Here is an 18,644-nt window from a genome sequence, read left to right on the forward strand (position 1 = left end):
CGCTCAGATTAGAGGGAATTTGTTCCACAATATTGTGGCCTCCTGCTTTCCAAGGCTGGGCCCGCACAGAAGGCAGAGGCAGAGATTTGGGCCGTGGCCAAGCCTTTTCGTCGTGCTCCTCGTTCGCGCCACATGTGCCGAGCCCGACTCCCCACTGATCCTTCTAGCTTTTATAGCCTCCCCGCCTGATGGAACAAATGCTAGACCTCAGAAAATAAACTTATCTCATTTGGATGACAACACATTCCCCCAGGTTATAATGTTGCACCATTTTGAAAAAAAAAGCCGACAAGGTCAATTGTACATTTCCAGCTCAGCCAGGGAGGGAGTCTTTGGCTGTGAAAATGCCTGCCTCACCACATGTCTGACAGTGAATTTGGAGCAATTTGCCTTATGGAGTCCTTTGGAGGTTTTAATTTAAGATATATTCATAACATGGCTATAAAAAGATAAAATATTATACTTCATGGTAAAAAATAATAATGATGTGTGTAGCCTATATAATATATATATATATATATATCACTTAAGTGTACATCTTTTTTATGATGGGCATTACTTCATTATAGGTACTTTCCAAGCGCCTTACATCAGTTAGTGTTTTCTTGCCAGAATGGAGGTGGCACCCGACATGATTGATGACCTCAGTAGATTATCCCCAATACGAAAGTCATCATTGAACAGCAGGGCTGCCACTGTGTGTGGGATGTCTCCCATTGATTTAAGTTGTGTTTTTTTTCTCTTCATAGTCTATAAAGAGGCCAGCTGGAGAGAAAATTGTTTGTGCTCAAACATTTAGTGTCTATGAACCATCTCATCCCTGTGATCAGTAGGCGATTATTACTCTCTGAAATCTCGGAGATACTCTGGTTTCTATAGTTGCATCCTCGTGCACATGGTGTATTGGATATAGCTAAAGTCAATTAGTTATTCAATTGATCCGAGTTAATCAGGTTGAACATATTTCCACCGTAGAGGATGACATTCGTTAACCGACAACAAACCATAACTCCCACATTGTACATTTCTACGAATAGATCTCGTTGGGTATGAAACTGCACAGTGAAAATCCCTCACGGGTCCTTTTCTATGCTGAGTTTAAATAACACTCAGGGTTTTGCTGTGCGGTTAATCTAACAGAGTTAATCTAAACAGCGGCAGGCAGGCAGGCACAGAAAGGAGAGCAGCAGTATCGTGTTCAGTCAGTGACCATTCTCTAAGCCTTCTCTCTCTGGCCTCCTCAGCCAGTCCTCCTATTCACTCTTAAATGGCTCTCTAATCGACCTCGTCCATCCACGCTGGACCTATTAACTACAGATTTGTTTTCATCTCTCCGACAAGCCACGGGAGGAGTGTGATAGTCACACAAAAGAGTCCGAGGGAAACAAAAAATGTGAATGAAAAGGACCAAGATCGAGACATCATTATATCCAAATACATTTTGGCGCTGTGCCTTGGCTAAGAACTGGGAATGTCTTAATTGTTTTATCGCCTCCTAGCCCTTCATCAAATTGGCTCCATTCAATTGGAGTGCCACGGGGAAGGGAGAAGCTAGCGTCTTCCACGGCCCTGCAGCACAATAGACAGCGGAGACTGGAGGATACACCCCCCAAATTGGAAAACACAGGGCCTTAGATTAAAAAGAACTCGCCGCCATTAGCCTGGTAATACTAGGGAAATCATTTCCCTCAGGTGTTTTGGAAGACATGATGGCACCCAGTCAGTCGCACGGCGAACACGGAGGCACTCCTGGACTTCCCTGGAAGATCACAAGAGTCAAGGGAGTTGAAACAACTGCAGATTCCTTTGTTGGGATCAATTAGCAATTCTTTCATATACAATTCGGACGGTGGGCAGGAGGAGTGCTGTTGAAAACATAATCATGATTAGGGGAGATTTATCAATTAGAGGTGTGGTGCTTCATTATAATCTGGTAATGGTTTTTTATTTTCTATAGATGTGTAATACTATATCACTCTACTGGGAAATGCAAGTGTGTCTACAATATAATGTGATTGCATTACCCTCCGACTCTATATGGAGGGTAATGCAATCACATTATTTGTTCGTTTTTCATTATCCTTTAATTAATCCAGTGTTATGGCAATGTAGTACATTTGCAATTGAAATGGGAACTCTGCGCGATGCATGCGTCACGGCAACAGGCTGGTGCAGTGTTGATGTTTATGATGAATACAACGGTATAAGACATCTGCCGGCGTGAGATTGCTCACTGATCTCGATCAACAAAAGCTGTTCTGTGGTTCCTCCGATGCTCTGGATGTGCGTGAATGACAGGTGTGCAGGGTATATCCCTTATGTGACAGTCTCCTGACTGGTTGCCTTCTCTCTCTAGATAAGATAATTGATCCTGTATGATTAACATGGATCCTTCCCATGACACAAAAGGCTCCCATGTGTCCACATGCTTCCCTTCGCGTAAACACGCCATCTTTCATGACCAGATGAACACCACAGTGTTCATTTTGACAGCTACATTTAGATTTAGTTTTATAGTCTTTGCAGAATAATATTCTACATTAGTTTTAGTCACATTTTAGTCATGTGATTTTTTTTCGTTTTAGTCGACTAAATAATATATGATTTTAGTCCAACTAAAATGTTTAAGTTGGCAGTAATGTTGTAATGCTTGATATACTTGGCTGCGTGCAGAAAATAGCAGAACTACAAGCTCACAACGTGATTCTGCAGCGTGTTGTGAACTATTTTCGGAAGCATAAAGACTTGTCTTAGAACTGGATCTCTTCTCCACTAGTCCCCTCCCCTTTTTTGTCAGGTAGTCAGGTCAGTATATTTAGTCATACTGATAACTATATGACTATATTTAGTCATATAGTTTTTATTTACTTTTCGTCAGTGAAAAAAGGTAGTCGACGAACATTCTTCGTCGTAGTTTTAGTCGACGGACTTAACACCGGTCCAAATTCCTCCTCCTCCTCCTCCCGCAGGTTTAATCAGGTACGTAATTTAAATCCAAAAATGCCTGACAGTACATTTTGTGACCGCAGCGCAGCAGCCTGTATGTTCTGCATGGCTGTTTGGATCAAAGGCTGGTTATCTCTTCTATTGAGCTGTTCTAACCTCTGTCCACTCTCATTAAAGGCCAGGAGGGCTGGATTTCCCAGGCAATCAGGGCTAACGTCCGCGGGCACTTATAGACCACGACACTTTAGCAAGTTAAAATGCAAAGCCAAGGAGAACATTAATTCAAAAGGAATGAGACTGACAGCGCTGTCATCAATAGAGAGCCTGCGTGGCCCGACGGCGGAGTTGTATGGGTCCGATACCGATCTTTCGGAAAGTCCTAGCCTGCCGATGTTCTGTTAAAAAAGTACTGATATACGTGCCAAATACATATCGGTCTTGCTGTAATGCATGTGGTGACTAAAGCCCAAACCGTTACCACACCAAAGGGTCGGGTCCGGAGAAAACATTTAAGGTAAACCACACCAATGCAACTCATTGAGTTGCAAGGAGTTGCATTGGTGTGGTTGACCTTTAAAAAACGTGTTGTCCCGACCGGACCCTATGGTGTGGTTTGCGCTTTACAGTTAGCCTGGAAACCAGATGAATCTGCCATTGCCAAAAAAACATAAATTAAATAAAAAGCCCTCGGCAGATTTTGTTCTGGCCCCGCTTGGTTGTGTTTGGATTTAGCTGGCCCCGAAGTTGTTGGGGCACCAATCAGGGCTGCATTTTTTTGGAATCCGCCCCTTGGAAATGTTAGTTCCAACAGAGATAATATCACATATACTTTACATACACAATTAAAACTTTAGTACTATCTTTAAAGTTGTATACAGTAGCTGGTAAACGTGCAACTGATCGTAATTACTATAATGTGCTGATGGGTAGCTTAACCTATATAATTAATAATACACCAGATAATACACTCAGTTAATGGGTGTTATGTAATAAACCAAATAAGAAACTTGTAACTAAATCTGTTAAATAGTTGTAGTGGCATAAAAAGTGCCATATTAGCCCGGACAGTTAGCTCAACCGTAACCCTTTGCCACGTGTCACTCCCCATCTCTCTCCCCATTTCCTGTTTGTCTACTGTTCCCTATCAATAAAGGCATAAAACATTTTTGAGTGGTGCAACCACTCCAAGGAACAGCAATGTCCCTATGTCCACGTACATGGCGGCTGTGGCTCAGGAGGTAGAGCAGGTCGTCCAATGATCCATGGGTCGGCGGTTCGAATCCCGGCTCCTCCTGGCTACATGTCGAAGTGTCCTTGGGCAAGACACTGAACCCCAAATTGCTCTTGATGTGCTGGTTGGTACCTTGCATGGCTTCCGCTGCAATCGGTGTATGAATGTGTGTGTGAATGGGTGAATGCACAATCTATGTAAAGCGCCTTGGTTAAAGGCGCTATATAAATGCACCATTTACCATTTACATGTCCGTCCCTATATGTAAAGATGTAAAGGAGTACAAGTAGGAAGTGGAACTACTGAAAGTTGTGCTTAAGTGTAGTACTGGAGTAGATGTATTGTATTCCACCACTGGGCGTTGCTGGGGGGGGGGGGGGGGGGGGGGGGTACAGTACGGGGTGAGGGCCTGATGTTGAGACGCACCAGCTGTGTTTCTGAATTCCCTGTGTGCCTGTTGGGGTTATGGAGCAAGTGCACTAAGGGATTAAGCACCAGGGTACTGGGGCACTGGGAGACGGGGAACAACAGATTTATGCTAAGGAAGCATGTCAACATCTCCCTGGTGTCTGTGTGCTTAAAGCCATTCATTGTTGTAGTTGGGAAACGTTTCAAACTAGTCTGTGCTCTTTTTTCTATCTAATTAATTTAGCCTTTAACCACTTATAAGCCTGAAACCCTCGTGCGACGGAAATCGCAGATCTACAAGGTCACAACTCGTTGCGCCGCAGCGTGGCGAGAGCTTGTAGATCGGCTACGTTTCCACCCAACATAAGGAAAGGCGTTTTTCAATGTGGTTACACAAATATGCTCGGCTGAAGAGGCGGCGCTGCGTTGAATGCTGACTTCGTTTGCCGATGGATGATTGTGTGGAATCGCGTGCGTCGGGTGCTAACAAACATATGAATGAAGAAGGGCGCGAGAAAATGAAGACGGAGTGGGATGACAATAAGGGCGGCTCGGCAGCCTCATTTGAATTTAGGTCAAGTGGTTTGCAGACATTTAAGTTTTTTGCTAGAGTGCGCTAGTTCTTGATTACATTGTTGGCATTTCACTCGGAAATTAACCTGATTAATGTCATTGAATGTAAAAGCCCATAGCTCAGCGTTTCACATGATCACAAGAGATGGATCAAGAAAGAAAGCTTTCAAATTGAATATACCTCTCCCTGCTCAGCCTGTTAATTGTGCCATTTACCACTACTTGAGTCACTGACCGACGCTATTTAGTCAAACTAATGATGATGCACAGTCCGAGGCATCCCTTGGTAATTAAACGAAAACTCCATCTCTTTTTCCCGTATTAGCTTTTTTTGGTGAATTAACAGTCGCACATAAAAACATATTGAGCTGTGGTCACTTTGGCCTCTTTAAATCACTTGTGGCATTGTTAGTTGGCAAATGACTTTTTTTCCCTGAATCTATTCTCTGTCACTTGTTATTGATCACACGGAGTACGAACTGTTAACATTCTTGATTTGAACATGCACTTTGGTGAGCCTGCGTATTGAGTGTGTGGCATCTGTTGGAAAAACCTCTCACTTAGCAACTTGGAGAGTGAATTCCATTCTGTGTGAGGCGAGCTAGTGTTTCAACCAGGATGTTGATTCATATCCACTTCCAGAATAATTAGTGAACCTTTCAAGTATTTCTTTGCTGGTAGGTTACTGTAAATGGCTGTAGAGGAAGCACCCAGTTGGAGCATATATATTATAACCGCCTTTCATGTGGAAGGTTCGTGGGTCAGCAAGGGCATGTGGTCCTGACAGGTTTCTGACGTACTGAGATCTGAGCAAAGTCTCCTATGGTACTGAGATCTGAGCCAGTATTGTTTTTGGCAGCAATTTTTTTATTTTAGTTTTAGTCATGGTCTCTTGAATAGTTTTCACTTAGTTTTAGTCACATTTTAGTCACCCGGAATGTTTTAGTGTTAGTCTAGTTTTAGTCGACTAAATATCATAAGGTTTTAGTCGACTAAATCGACAGTTGATTTAGTCGACTAATATGTATTTTGGCGGGCCTTGATGCCGTCGTAATGACTGTTTTTACACTTGCTGAAAATAGCCGATCTACAAGTTCACAACTATTTTCAACGTAAAATTACTTATAGTGGATCTCTTGTCCACTAGTCCCTTCCCAACATTTTAGTCTAGTTTTTATTTGTTGACGAAATTGTCAATATATTTAGTCATCATAGCTTTTAGTCATATCATCATATCATCATAGTTTTAGTCATCATAGCTTAGTTTTCGTCAGTGAAAAAAGGTAGTCGCCGAACATTTTTCGTCTTAGTTTTAGTCGACGAAATCAACACTGATCTGAGCAAATGAAGTCTCCTGCAGGAGGAGGAGGCGTGTCTGAAGCCTGTCCTGGACGGGAGTCTCCTCCGGACGTAAAAACACAGATGATGATGACTGTAAATGACTGTAGGACAGCAACACTCATTGTACTTCATCCATCAGTTGAAATGCACATGAACCCTGCAGCGTCCCTATGCTGGGGTGGACGCTCGGCTGAAAATTGCAGATCTACAAGCACAGACACATCTCACGTCCTGTTGTGCTTGTACCTGTAGATCGGCTATTTTCGGTGGAGAGATTTGGTACAGAGGGAAAAGGTAGGCTGTCTATATTTTCGTTACAAAAAAAATTACAGATCTTCTTCTGAAAAGCATGCCGTGACGCACCAAAACCAGTTATTTCTGGTGGCGATCGAGTGGCACAGTTGCACAACAGAGTATAAAATTAGGCTTTGCTCTGATTGCACTACTAGGAGCCTGTGTGTGTGTGTGTGTGTGCGTGTGTGTGTGTGTGTGTGTGTGTGTGTGCGTGTGCGCGCGCGAGAAATGCCCATGCGTCTGTCTGGCTAAAACACACCACATTTGTTTCTCGGGCAGAGCAGGCACCGCAGAGCGGCTGCTCTCCGATCCGGCAGCCAGAGCGAGCCTCGCTCGCCGAGCCAGGGAATAAGTAAATGGATAAATAGGCTGATGTTGAATTTTCCCCTCACTTGCCTCCGCTGACACAAATAGGATCTACAGTAATTTATAATGCTGTTAGAGAGGCGGCTCTCTCTCTCTCTCTCTCTCTCTCTCTCTCTCTCTCTCTCTCTCTCTCTAGCCGAGGTGTCTGTCACCTTGCGTGCAGGAGGCCTCGCTGCAGAGTGCCAGAGTGGAGGGCCTGGCGCTCCCTGACATCCCTGCTTTGCTATTCCGCACACACGGCCCAAAGGCTAAGTGACATCAAGCCTCATTATTGTCATCACATGCCACATTTGTAACTGGTTAGGGAGCAAATTGTGATAAAATAGGGCTGATGCCCCTTCTGAGCTTCTGTTGCCGCGTACGAGCTGGACTTTTCCCCGGCCGTAAGTCAGTCGGCCATGCTGTTATGGGAGATGGAGAGGATTGGCTATTTTGTCTTTCTTTGGTGCATATAAGCATTACATTGTGTGTTTTAGTCAAATACCTTGCACTTCCAATATTTTACAAGAAAACACTCTTTAGACATAAATTATGATGTGGAATAAAGGTGATGTAGCTAGCTACCAGAGACACTGGTAGCTTACATAAATTATGATGTGGAATAAAGGTGATGTAGCTAGCTACAAGAGACACTGGTAGCTTACATAAATTATGATGTGGAATACAGGTGATGTAGCTAGCTACCAGAGACACTGGTAGCTAGCAACTGGTAGTCACCTGCAATTTGTATTAACCGCCCAAAATGTCAACTTTGATCTTATAACAGGCTACTTTCTGTAAACCTCAGTGGGTTGCACCAGTGAGTCTCAGTGGACCTGCTGATACAGCCATGAAATCACAATGAATATAATACCCAGTATCTCTGAATGTATTGTATAGGTACCCTTACGGTGCTGCCTCCCGTGAAGTATATACATCCATACACTAACACCTCAGCTATATATACAATCCTTTGCATTCATAAGCAGAAATAATGAGGGGGGGGGGAAGCAAGAAAAAAAAATCTCTCGCTTGCATAAACCTCAAATTGGCTCTATGAAAATCTGTCTGTAACAAAGGAAAGACCCCCATGGCGCCCGGGTCTACAGTTTCTGTCACACACACATATTCCTTGGAGGTTTCATGTGACAAAACGCAGAAAGTTGCTTTGTCCCTCCTCTTGTCATGTTACACCCCTTACCCATGGCTTTTTCCTTTTTTTACCCCCCTTGCCTCCTTCCTGTTGTCTGGCTGTCTGCGCTGTCAGCCCATAGCCTGGCACCTGCTCTCATGTTCCTAATTAGTCCCATTTAATTAATTATATACCGCAGCACATCTCCTTATCTCTGGTGCTCCCTTCTTAGATTGCCTTGCCTTTTGTTTTAAACTCCCGTGATGATCAGCGCTCGTACAAAGTGTGTTTGCTTGTCTGTAGGTTTGTGACTCCCTACGTTCGTCAGTGTGTTGTGGATTTAACACACTATGACGATTGGCCCCGGTGCAGCTGCCTGTATTTGTTTAATGTCGTGATTCTCGTGTCGGCGCGAGCATTGAACATTGGATGGGTTGTTCTTCGTGATGATGAATCATCGTTTGCCCGCGCCGCTCCCAGCGTATTGGCTTTCTTATGTCATAAAAGGCCCCTCAGAGTTGGCAGTCGTGGGCGATGCAAATTCACGAGGGTGGGCGGGCGCCGCACACGCAAGGGTGTCCTTAGGTTGCACATTTTGTTGATGTGCGTAAAGGAATACCCGATGCAATAAGCAGCATCCCAGCTGCTCTGCTTCATCCTCCAGTTACATGAAGAAGAGAAAGAAAAGGTTCCCATCAAATATTTAGCGCCTGATCAACAGCACACAATAGGGAAAGATCAAACCTGTGCCTTGTGCAGGTCAGCCTGGGTCTCATTGAGTTTCCAGCAGAGCAAGGAGTCCTTGGATCATCATCAGCAGCAGCACCGGCAGCCAGCCATATGGAAACAACAACTAATGCTAGTTCTCAAGGTTCTCAAGGTGGGTGCCGTGGTGCCCTAGGCTGCCATGACAGGAAAAACGGTACCTTCTTTTCCTTGTCTGTCTCGAGAGACTTTAAACACCAATCTGAGAACCCATCGTCAAAAAATAAAGGAAACAGCGCCCTCTTTTACGCCGAGGGAGTTAAGATATTACGAACAGTCTGTCTCGACTCTCGAGAGACTACTTAAACCCTAGTAAAACGGACCTGAGTTACTTGGAGAATTGCTTTTTCGATTTACAGTACAGTACACCAAATCTCCTTGCCAAAAACTGCTGATCTACAAGCTCACAATGTGTCACGTAACTTCTTCAAGTAGTTAAATGTCAAGTTATTTTCAATCTGTTTAATGAATGCAATTTAAGGTCACCTTCATGAGTGTGTTTGTTTCCATCCTTCCATCCTTTAGTTTACCCACTTGCCTCCTAAACACTGCATTTTGTACTTTGTTGTATGACGATCTACAAGCCCATAACGTGCGGCGATGCGATATGTTGTGACCAACATCAGTTGTTGCTGTTATTGACAAAGTGACATTTTTTTAACATTTTTGCCCAAATGTTAAAAAATAACACCTAAAATAACACCTACAAACATATTGTGTGACTTCTTTTCATGCACTTGGTGCTGCCTCTTTATTAGAGGCTTTTGGGCCTATATTGGCTCCACATTTTGAAGGCACTCAAGTGAGACAAGCCTATGATCTCTAATAATAACAGTTTTTTTCCCCCCACAGGGTATAGTTTCACCTCTGAATTTACATTAAAATCAATAGCAATTTACTAGAACTTAAGATATTACGAACTGCATCTCCAAATTGTATTATGAGTTGAATATGATATTCTGTGGCAGACTATCCAGGGCCTGTGTTACATGTAAATGCCCTGGCCATATTGAAATATATTTAACCATTTATACTCTACAGTATACTTCATTGACCGGGGGTCTGTACTTGGCAGATCTACAAGCTCACAGCACACCGCGTTTTGAGCTTATAGATCTGCTGTTTTCGCTGAATGTTGGCCTATTATGACATTCCCAGAAGAATAGGGTATAGGGGTATTGATTTTAAAATGATGGCACACAAGGTCCTTGGTGGTTTAGCCCAATGGTCTTCAACGTTTTTCAGGCCAGGGACCCCTTAGCTGAGATGAGATGAAACAGGGACCCCCACTACATAATAATAATAATCTTTATTGTCCCGAAGGATATTCGTCTTCACAGTCTGTTCAACACCCACATCAAAAACAACACAGAGCACATAACACCAAGACAATACAAAAAAACATTTAATTTTGTATGACATTGTGTTTCATAGCTTCATAGAGTTTGTTTGACAGCACTATCAATGTATAGAGTTGTGTTAGATTCATGTTAATGTGTACCTCTTCCTGCGAGGCGTTTTAATAACTTCAGTTATTTTTTACTGAAGTTCTCCATAGAATAGGGATGGGTTAAAGTGGTTAATGATGTAAAAATCACACCTGTGTGAAGTGAGGGGCGCTCTAATCAATTATTGACCTTATGCCAACCTTGAAACATACCTTAGTTACGTCACCAAGAATGGTGGTCCCTTATTGTCTCCACCAGGCCGAAGGCATGGGGAGAGAGTATGTTTTGCTGTCCGTCCGTCCGTCCGTCCGTCCGTCCGTCTGTGAACAGCTAATCTCCGTCACCGTTAACCCGGTCGATGCCAAGGAAAAACCTTTTCCTGGAATTTTTCACATCTGCTCTTTATAGCGCCACCAGGAGGCCGACATATGTAAAACACATTTTCTAATATTACTCCTTCAGATTTTATCCAAATTTCACGCAAATCGGTACACATGCTCTCCATAGTCATGTGATCAAGACGGGTTTGTTTGATTTCTCATAATCCACCCTGATTGGCTACTCTAACCAGCTCAGTGGCCTTGTGGTTAGAGTGGGAGGAAACTGGGAGGTCGGGGTTCGATCCCCGGCCGGGTCATACCAAAGACTGTAAAAAATGGGACCCAATGCCTCCCTGCTTGACACTCAGCATCAATGGGTTGGATTGGGGGTCAAATCTACTAATCAAATGATTCCCGAGCGCGGCGCACACTGCGACTCACCGCTCCTTGGCTGAGGCTCACCGCTCCAAGAGATGGGTCAAATGCGGAGAACAAATTTCACTGCGGTAACGTGTGTGACAAATCGTACGACTTTGACTTTGACTTTGATTGGCTTCTAAACTTTTCAGGAGTAGCCCGCTTTGTACCCGTTTTGTACAAATCGCCACAACTACTCAACGCAGCGTCCGATTGTGGTGAAACTGTGCATGCATATTCCCACTAGGCTTTGGAAGAAATGCCACTTGACAGTTTTCAAATCAGCCTCATGGTGGCGTTACAACAGGCCAAGCTGCGTCACACATAAATTATTTTGTCAATTCCATTTTGTAAATTCCATTGTCAATGGCATTTAATGTTTGTGTTAAGACAGAATCTACACCAGGGTTCCCCAATTAATTTTCCTCAAGGGCCATATTTTGACTAGGGAACCAGGCTGGGGGCCAAGTCCGCACGGGCGAAAAATTGGGTTTTTTATTTTTTCATTAATTAATTCAAAATTGTTCTCAACCAGTGGTCCGGGGACCACCAGTGGTCCTTGAGGGGGTGCCCAGTTTGACATGCATAGGCTACTGACCCCCATTTAATGCCATTTATATCTGGGACACCCCCCGAAAACAGTATATGGAGATCTAAGGGTGGTAGCGGGGACATTCTCTTGGGTGTACTGTCTGTAGGGTTTGATGAGGGCCCAGGTAGGGCCGGGACTTAATTTTCGGGCCTGTTGAGAACTCTAGCTTTCGCCGGCTGCCGGGCACGGTTGCACTAATAACTTTGGGGCAGGCCCGTCTAGAGTTTGAAATTTGAATGGACAGGTATAAGTCAAAAGGGAGATATATGTCAGAACAGGTTCTGACATATATCCATATATGCAGATCTACTGTAAGGGATGACATCAGGGATCTCCATATATGGACTTAACTGCGACAGCAGGTCGCATTTACATTACAATATTACATTACATTACAGTCATTTAGCAGACGCTTTTATCCAAAGCGACTTACACTATGATATGACATCAGGGTCTCCACATATCCATCCCTGAAGATGTCACATGATGTCACGAGACCTGGGGCCCGACACACACTGGTGCCCGACACACTGACGGGAAATGCATGATTCCATAGTCAACTGCGACCTTTGGTCGCAAAAACAAATCTGTCACACAAAGATTTGGCTTCTCCCCTGCAGTAACTCTGAGGACCCCCTGTTGAAGACCCCTGGTTTTGCTCATTAGTGCACAGTCAGACCATTAAGGCCTATTCATAGTCTGGATTTTCGGTGGTGAGGTGACCACCGCTCCGGTGGTGAGCTGACCACCGGAGCTGAAATAACGTTGAGCGGTGGTGAGTAAAAACAGAGAGAAGGGCTGGAGCGGTGGCGGTGGTTTGCTCTTCACCGCGGCTCGTGACGTCATGTTGTAGTTCGGTGGTCACCTAACCACTGAAAATCCAGACTATGTATGAGCCTTTACGCACCTTGTGAGTTCAAATCCGACTATACCGTCTCCACTCCCACGTCTCTCCTCTCCCTGCCCTTCATGGTTTCCATGTCTCCCTACACTCTCCTATCTGAAGCATGAAGCATAAAACACAGGGGGGGGGGGGGGGGGGGGGGAAAGAAAACAAATATATTAATAATAATGCCACCGAATATAATTGACAACTCGATTTTCAAAAACCTGCGACGGTACTAGTACTTCATGGGAAATGGGGGCGCACCTTGTTTTACCTAAATATTTTGAGTGGCAAGGAAGAACTTATGCTGTATATGGTAGCCATGAACATTTAAACAAACAACCATTAGCAACACAAATGTTTGACTCTCTGAATAATGATGTACCCCCCCCCCCCCCCCATAGTGCCATGTGGGGGGGGGAGTACAGTGTGACTTTAAAGGACCTGTTTATGTGCGAGGGGGGGGGATGGGGGTGACAAGAAGTCGAGTTGACAGGCCTGGAGTGAGACAGTTAAATGCCCCTCGCTGCTCTGGATAATTAATAAATAAAGTGCCAGGGGAGTCCTGTCATGGCTTCCTGTATGACAGGGGCTGTCTCCAGTGCGCTAAAGCATTAAATGACCAATTCCTGTCAGGCTAACTTCCACTGCACTCCCTCGGTACACACTCTCTCCTTCTCTCCCTCTCACCCTCTCCCCTTTTCTCTCTCTTTCCCCTTCTGCTCCCCCTTGCTCTCTCTCTCTCCCTCTCTCTCTCTCTCTCTCTCTCTCTCTCTCTCTCTCTCTCTCTTTCTCTCATTCGCCCGCTCTCCCTTTCTTCCAAAGAGAGCTACTTTGCTCTCCTCTGCTCTGAGTTTTTCAGCGACTGATGGCTCTAGTTCATTTCTGCTGAATTAATTGGTCCCTGAATGAATTGTGTTGACAGGGCAATTCATCATGTGTTTGGCCTGACAGTGACTGGGTGTTGGGAGAGAGAGAGAGAGAGGGAGGGAGGGAGGGGGTGTGTGTGTGGGTGAGGTGTACGAGAGAGAGAGAGAGAGAGAGAGAGAGAGAGAGAGAGAGAGAGAGAGAGAAGGGGGGGCTGGGGTTAAGGGGAAAGGATGGGGGTTGATGATTCTGCCCTCTTCCTATACCCATTTCTATTTTCACATGTATTTTTTCTGCAGATGGAGGCTCGCTAACAGGAACGGTAGTCGGAGAGCCCTTTCTTTTCCTGAATATTTCAGGGTTCCCTGGGCTGCAAATAAACAAGCCCAGCTTTGACAGATCCGGCTGATTAGGGATCACTGCTCTCTGCTTTGGAGATTTTTCCCCTTTTAGTGGTCAGTCAGGTAACCAGCCCCCCCATCGTCCCTCGTCCCCCCCCCTTCTCTCTCTCTCTCTCTCTCTCTCTCTCTCACACACACACACACACACACACACACACACACACACACACACACACACACACACACACACACACACACACACACACACACACACACACACACACACACACCACACACGCACTGTTGGACCATGCAGCAGTCCTGTTATGCGGCACTCTGACATATTCGCTAAGTGAGGCGCGTTGCATTAGGCTTTAATTGCATCATGTATCACACAATAGCCATTAGGGTAATTATTTACTGGTGAAGGGTAAATAGGGTTTGGCTCTGGGCTGGCTGGGGCCGGCCACAGCAGCAGCAGAGCTGGCAGAGATGCCAAGCCTGTGCCAGTGGCCTCGTTTGGCTGTGGTGTGCCCACACACACACACACAGCCACCTATACGGTAATGCATGTAATAGCTGCTCATTTTTGCTTCTTTCCCTCTGACAGTGTCGCGCAGCAGAAACTGCAGATTCACTTACAACCCCTCGCATTCCGTGATGCGCCGTGCGATGGTGTCGTGCACCCAATACAAAACAGTAGCGAGGCTTTAGCACCCGTCATTCTGAAAACGATGAGACCTCTTCCTCCCCGCGCCACACTGTGTGCCAGTGCACCCCCCCCCCCCCCCCCTTTTCCTCTTTCCTCGCTTTTCCCCCCCATTCTCACACTCTTTCAGTCAAGCAGAGCACGTATTACGTTCAATCAATCAATGTTCACTCATTAGGAACCTCCCCCCGACGTGTCTTCTGTGGACGGCCGTGCACAGCAAGAAGTCACAGATGACCTCATAATTGCTGCTCAGGCATCATAACAAGCTAGGCCGCCCCACTGACACCCCGCCATACAAACAGGTCTAACACGGCAATTGATAGATACTGGAGCGCCATATTATATATTGCCGTATCCAATTAGATACAGCACATAAAGCAGCAGATCTATTTCCTGTATCGTATAATGTCAAAGCCATGGTGTTCGGATATGAAGACGTGAAATACATTTTCATAATTTTTCCCCCCCCCCTCCAGTCCTGCTCTTGGGGCGGCGGCGGCATTGCAAATGACAACATCCTGAGGATTTATTGTACATTTGACACGCCAGTAACCAAATTATAATTCAGTCGCTGCAGCATATTCATAGCACCACTTGTACAACCACGCAGAGAGACAGAGAGTCGTGTGTGTGCGTGCGTGCGTGCGTGCGTGCGTGCGTGCGTGCGTGCGTGCGTGCGTGCGTGCGTGCGTGCGTGCGTGCGGGGCGTGCGTGCGTGCGTGCGAGAGAGAGAGAGCACATTCGGTAGGAGTACGCATTAGGACTGCAAAGGTCAACAGATAGACCTGCTGTGGTATTTTGAAGTTATGCATGATGAGTTACGCTGTATAATACACGAGGTCTTCTATCATATCAGTGTGTTGGCCGCAGCACTGCAATGTACACTGTCAAATCCTTAGTGTTCATTTTACTGTAACTCTGAGTGTACAAATGAAACCACATGCACACTTTTACCATGCATCCGTTAGTCCCCATTCAGGGTGTCACCGCACCGGCTGTGGTGGAAGAAGTACTCCATTTATTTTTTTACTAAAAGAAGGAAGCTCTTTTACTTAGTAATAGTATTAATACTGCAATATACAGTAGAAATACTCTGTTACCAGTAAAAGCCAGGAATTCAAAATTTACTTGAGTAAAAGTAGGCCTACAAAGGTGTTGGTATCAAAATGTACTTAAAGTACCAAAAGTAGGAAGTACTCATGATGCAGAATGTGCCATTTTGCAAGTATAAAAACCTTTTGAAACGGGAGTGTGCGAAAGTGTGTATTTGGTTTAATTTGTATGTTTTGTAGATCGTCTGTTTTCAAATGGCCAAAATGAATATAAGTGGGTAATGTATGTTACTAGTAACTAAAGTTGTTACTGTAAATAATTGTAGTGGAGTAAAAGTGCAAGATTTGCCTCTGAGTAGCTTAGTGGAGTAGAAGTAAAAGTACAGACAATTGTACAGTACTTAAGTAAATATACTTACAGTAGTTACACGTACTGGTCACAGGTCTCCTCTTTTTAGCGTATGAATGAGACATCAGCTCTTAGAAGCTGCACACAGTTTTTAGAGTCAAGAGGATTCAACAGTTCCTCGTTTAGAGACTCTTCCAGAGTGTGTAAAAATGGACCCTGCAATGGCCCTTGCACACAGAATCAGATTTTTGGGGGGCTTGCAAAGAACGGACGACGAAGGTTTTAAATGAATGTGCTACTACGATCTCTTACACACAGGGGGGGGGTCATCGCTATGTTGGCTTGTGGTAGACATTTTTGTCAAAATTAACATTTGTACAGTACACTGAGTTATTGGGGTCTTTGCAAATACAACATTTGAGAACCTACTAGTGGACTCCTAATGTTCCATATTGTCGTATAGTAAATCAGGGCAGTATTATACGTGTCTTAAGTACCAGGTCTTATTACTTAACTTAAGACCTGGAGGCGTGGTCAATGCTGTTTGGCCACTCAGAATAGCCAAATGGCATTGATCACGCCTCCAGGTCTTAAGTTAAGTAATAAGACCTGGTACTTAAGACATGCATAATACTGCCCTGACTCAGTGTCATGCACATTATGAAAATAAAAGCTGGAGACTTGATTGTCATTCAGTAATTGGGTCATATGATCAAAATAAGTACATTATGAATAAATTCAAACATTTACCACGGATAAGACCAAGTCTTTGCCACGGACACATTTGTCCGTGTACCTATTCCAAAACTGATGTCTGAAGAGTGCCGTTTCCTGCACTTGTCCCCCAGATGTGATAAAAACAGACCAATAAAAGATCGCATAAGATCGCATAAGACTACAGTGTAGGTCAGCATACTTTCCTTTAGCCTTGCATAACTTTTTTGGCATTTAGTGTATATTGGGCCAGTAGGCTTGGATGATCTTGGATAATGCTAATGGATGAAGTACCAGGAGAATACATATAAGCTAAGCATTAAAATAATTACTTATTATTCAATAAGTAATTGCCCTTTATTTCAGAGTCTGACGGCAGTGTGATGAAACGCAGCGTATCTATTAGGCAGAGTAACTATTGTTTTTTTCTGAATCAATGTAATTTCTCATGCTGATAAATGGCCTGTTTTAGGCGGCATTAGCTTGATTGCTAAACTTGTTTTTAATTTGTTTCTCATCATGTGATATCTGATAAGATACATAGAACTTTGGGGCTGCGACATTCAAACTTGTAGCCATCCTTGATTTTGTCAATCCGTAAAAAAAATGAGCATTTTCATATTTCCTCGGTTCCTTTAGAATCGAGTGGTTGAGAAGCAATGACAGTGACAGGTGCTTTTCGTTACTGCCTGTCCGATAAGAGCCAATCAGATGAGCCCTTTTCTGTCATCATCTCTTCTTTTTTTCTTCGTATGGATGCTGTTGTCATCTGGCATGCTGCAGCTAAGATGAGCTTTGATTGACAGATGCATCCGGGTTCACACTTTATTGGTTTCAGTGAGAGAGCCAGATATGCCCATTTAGACAGGAGAGTGACAAAAAAGTTTCCATCTAAATGGAATAATTTCACTACTGGGAATTCTCAGCTGGGGGAAAGGCAGGAGTCAAGTGTTTTTCTTTTATTTTTTTCTCCTTCCCCCACTTCTTTAACAAGGCCTGTGAATGACAAACACATACGACAGTTAGGAGCTGACAGAACAGCGGCTTTAGATGCTTCACAGGGGAGCTATGAAATAAACAACAGGCAGAGAAATTGATTTACAATGTGGAAAAGGTTCCCGTCTTGGACTGAGAGGGATCAGGGAGCACCGGAACAAGTCAACACTTCAGCTCTCAGTCCGTCTCAGAAGAGTACTTGACTTTCGTTTTTATTCAGACAGATGTTTGTTTGTACTGTATGTGTTTTTCTTTCTTTTGCTATTGTTCAAAAAAAAGTGACAAAAAAGAAATGTGAATTTCATAGCTGGAGATAGATGTAAAGTGTACTTACCATAAGTAATTCTGTTCATTAGTATATGTTGCTAGACAGTGGTAAGAAGTAAGTACTTAAGTACAATGTTGAGGTATTTCTTTACTGTTTCAATACTTTTTCTTCTACTCTTAGTTACTAGTTAATTTGTAGATTTTTATTTTTATTACAAAACACACTATAACCACTTCAGCCCTATTCGACCATTCGACTTCAAGTATATTTTGAGGCCGATACTTTTGTACTTTTACTCAAGTACATTTTGAATGCGGGACTTCTACTTGTAACAGAGTATATCCACATTGCAGTATTGATACTTTTACTTAAGTAAAACATGTGAGTACTTCCATCACTGGCAATAAATGAAATTCCGTTCATTAGTGTGTTTTACTAGCTATGGTTCTGTGCAGTGGTTGTGTTAAAGCAAGCTGATCTGACTACAGTACAAGGTCACATTTGTTGCGAGCTTGTAGATCGGCTAATAGTATCACAGGCTTTAGGAGTCACGTCAGAGCCATTGTAATAGCCATCCTAATATAAGTGCATAAGCTATTGAGTACAGTGTTTGACTCGGGGATAAAAGACTTGATAAATCTTGAACA

The sequence above is a fragment of the Electrona antarctica genome, assembly GCF_951216825.1.
Source record: "Electrona antarctica genome assembly, chromosome: 22".
In the NCBI taxonomy this organism is placed as follows: Eukaryota; Metazoa; Chordata; class Actinopteri; order Myctophiformes; family Myctophidae; genus Electrona; species Electrona antarctica.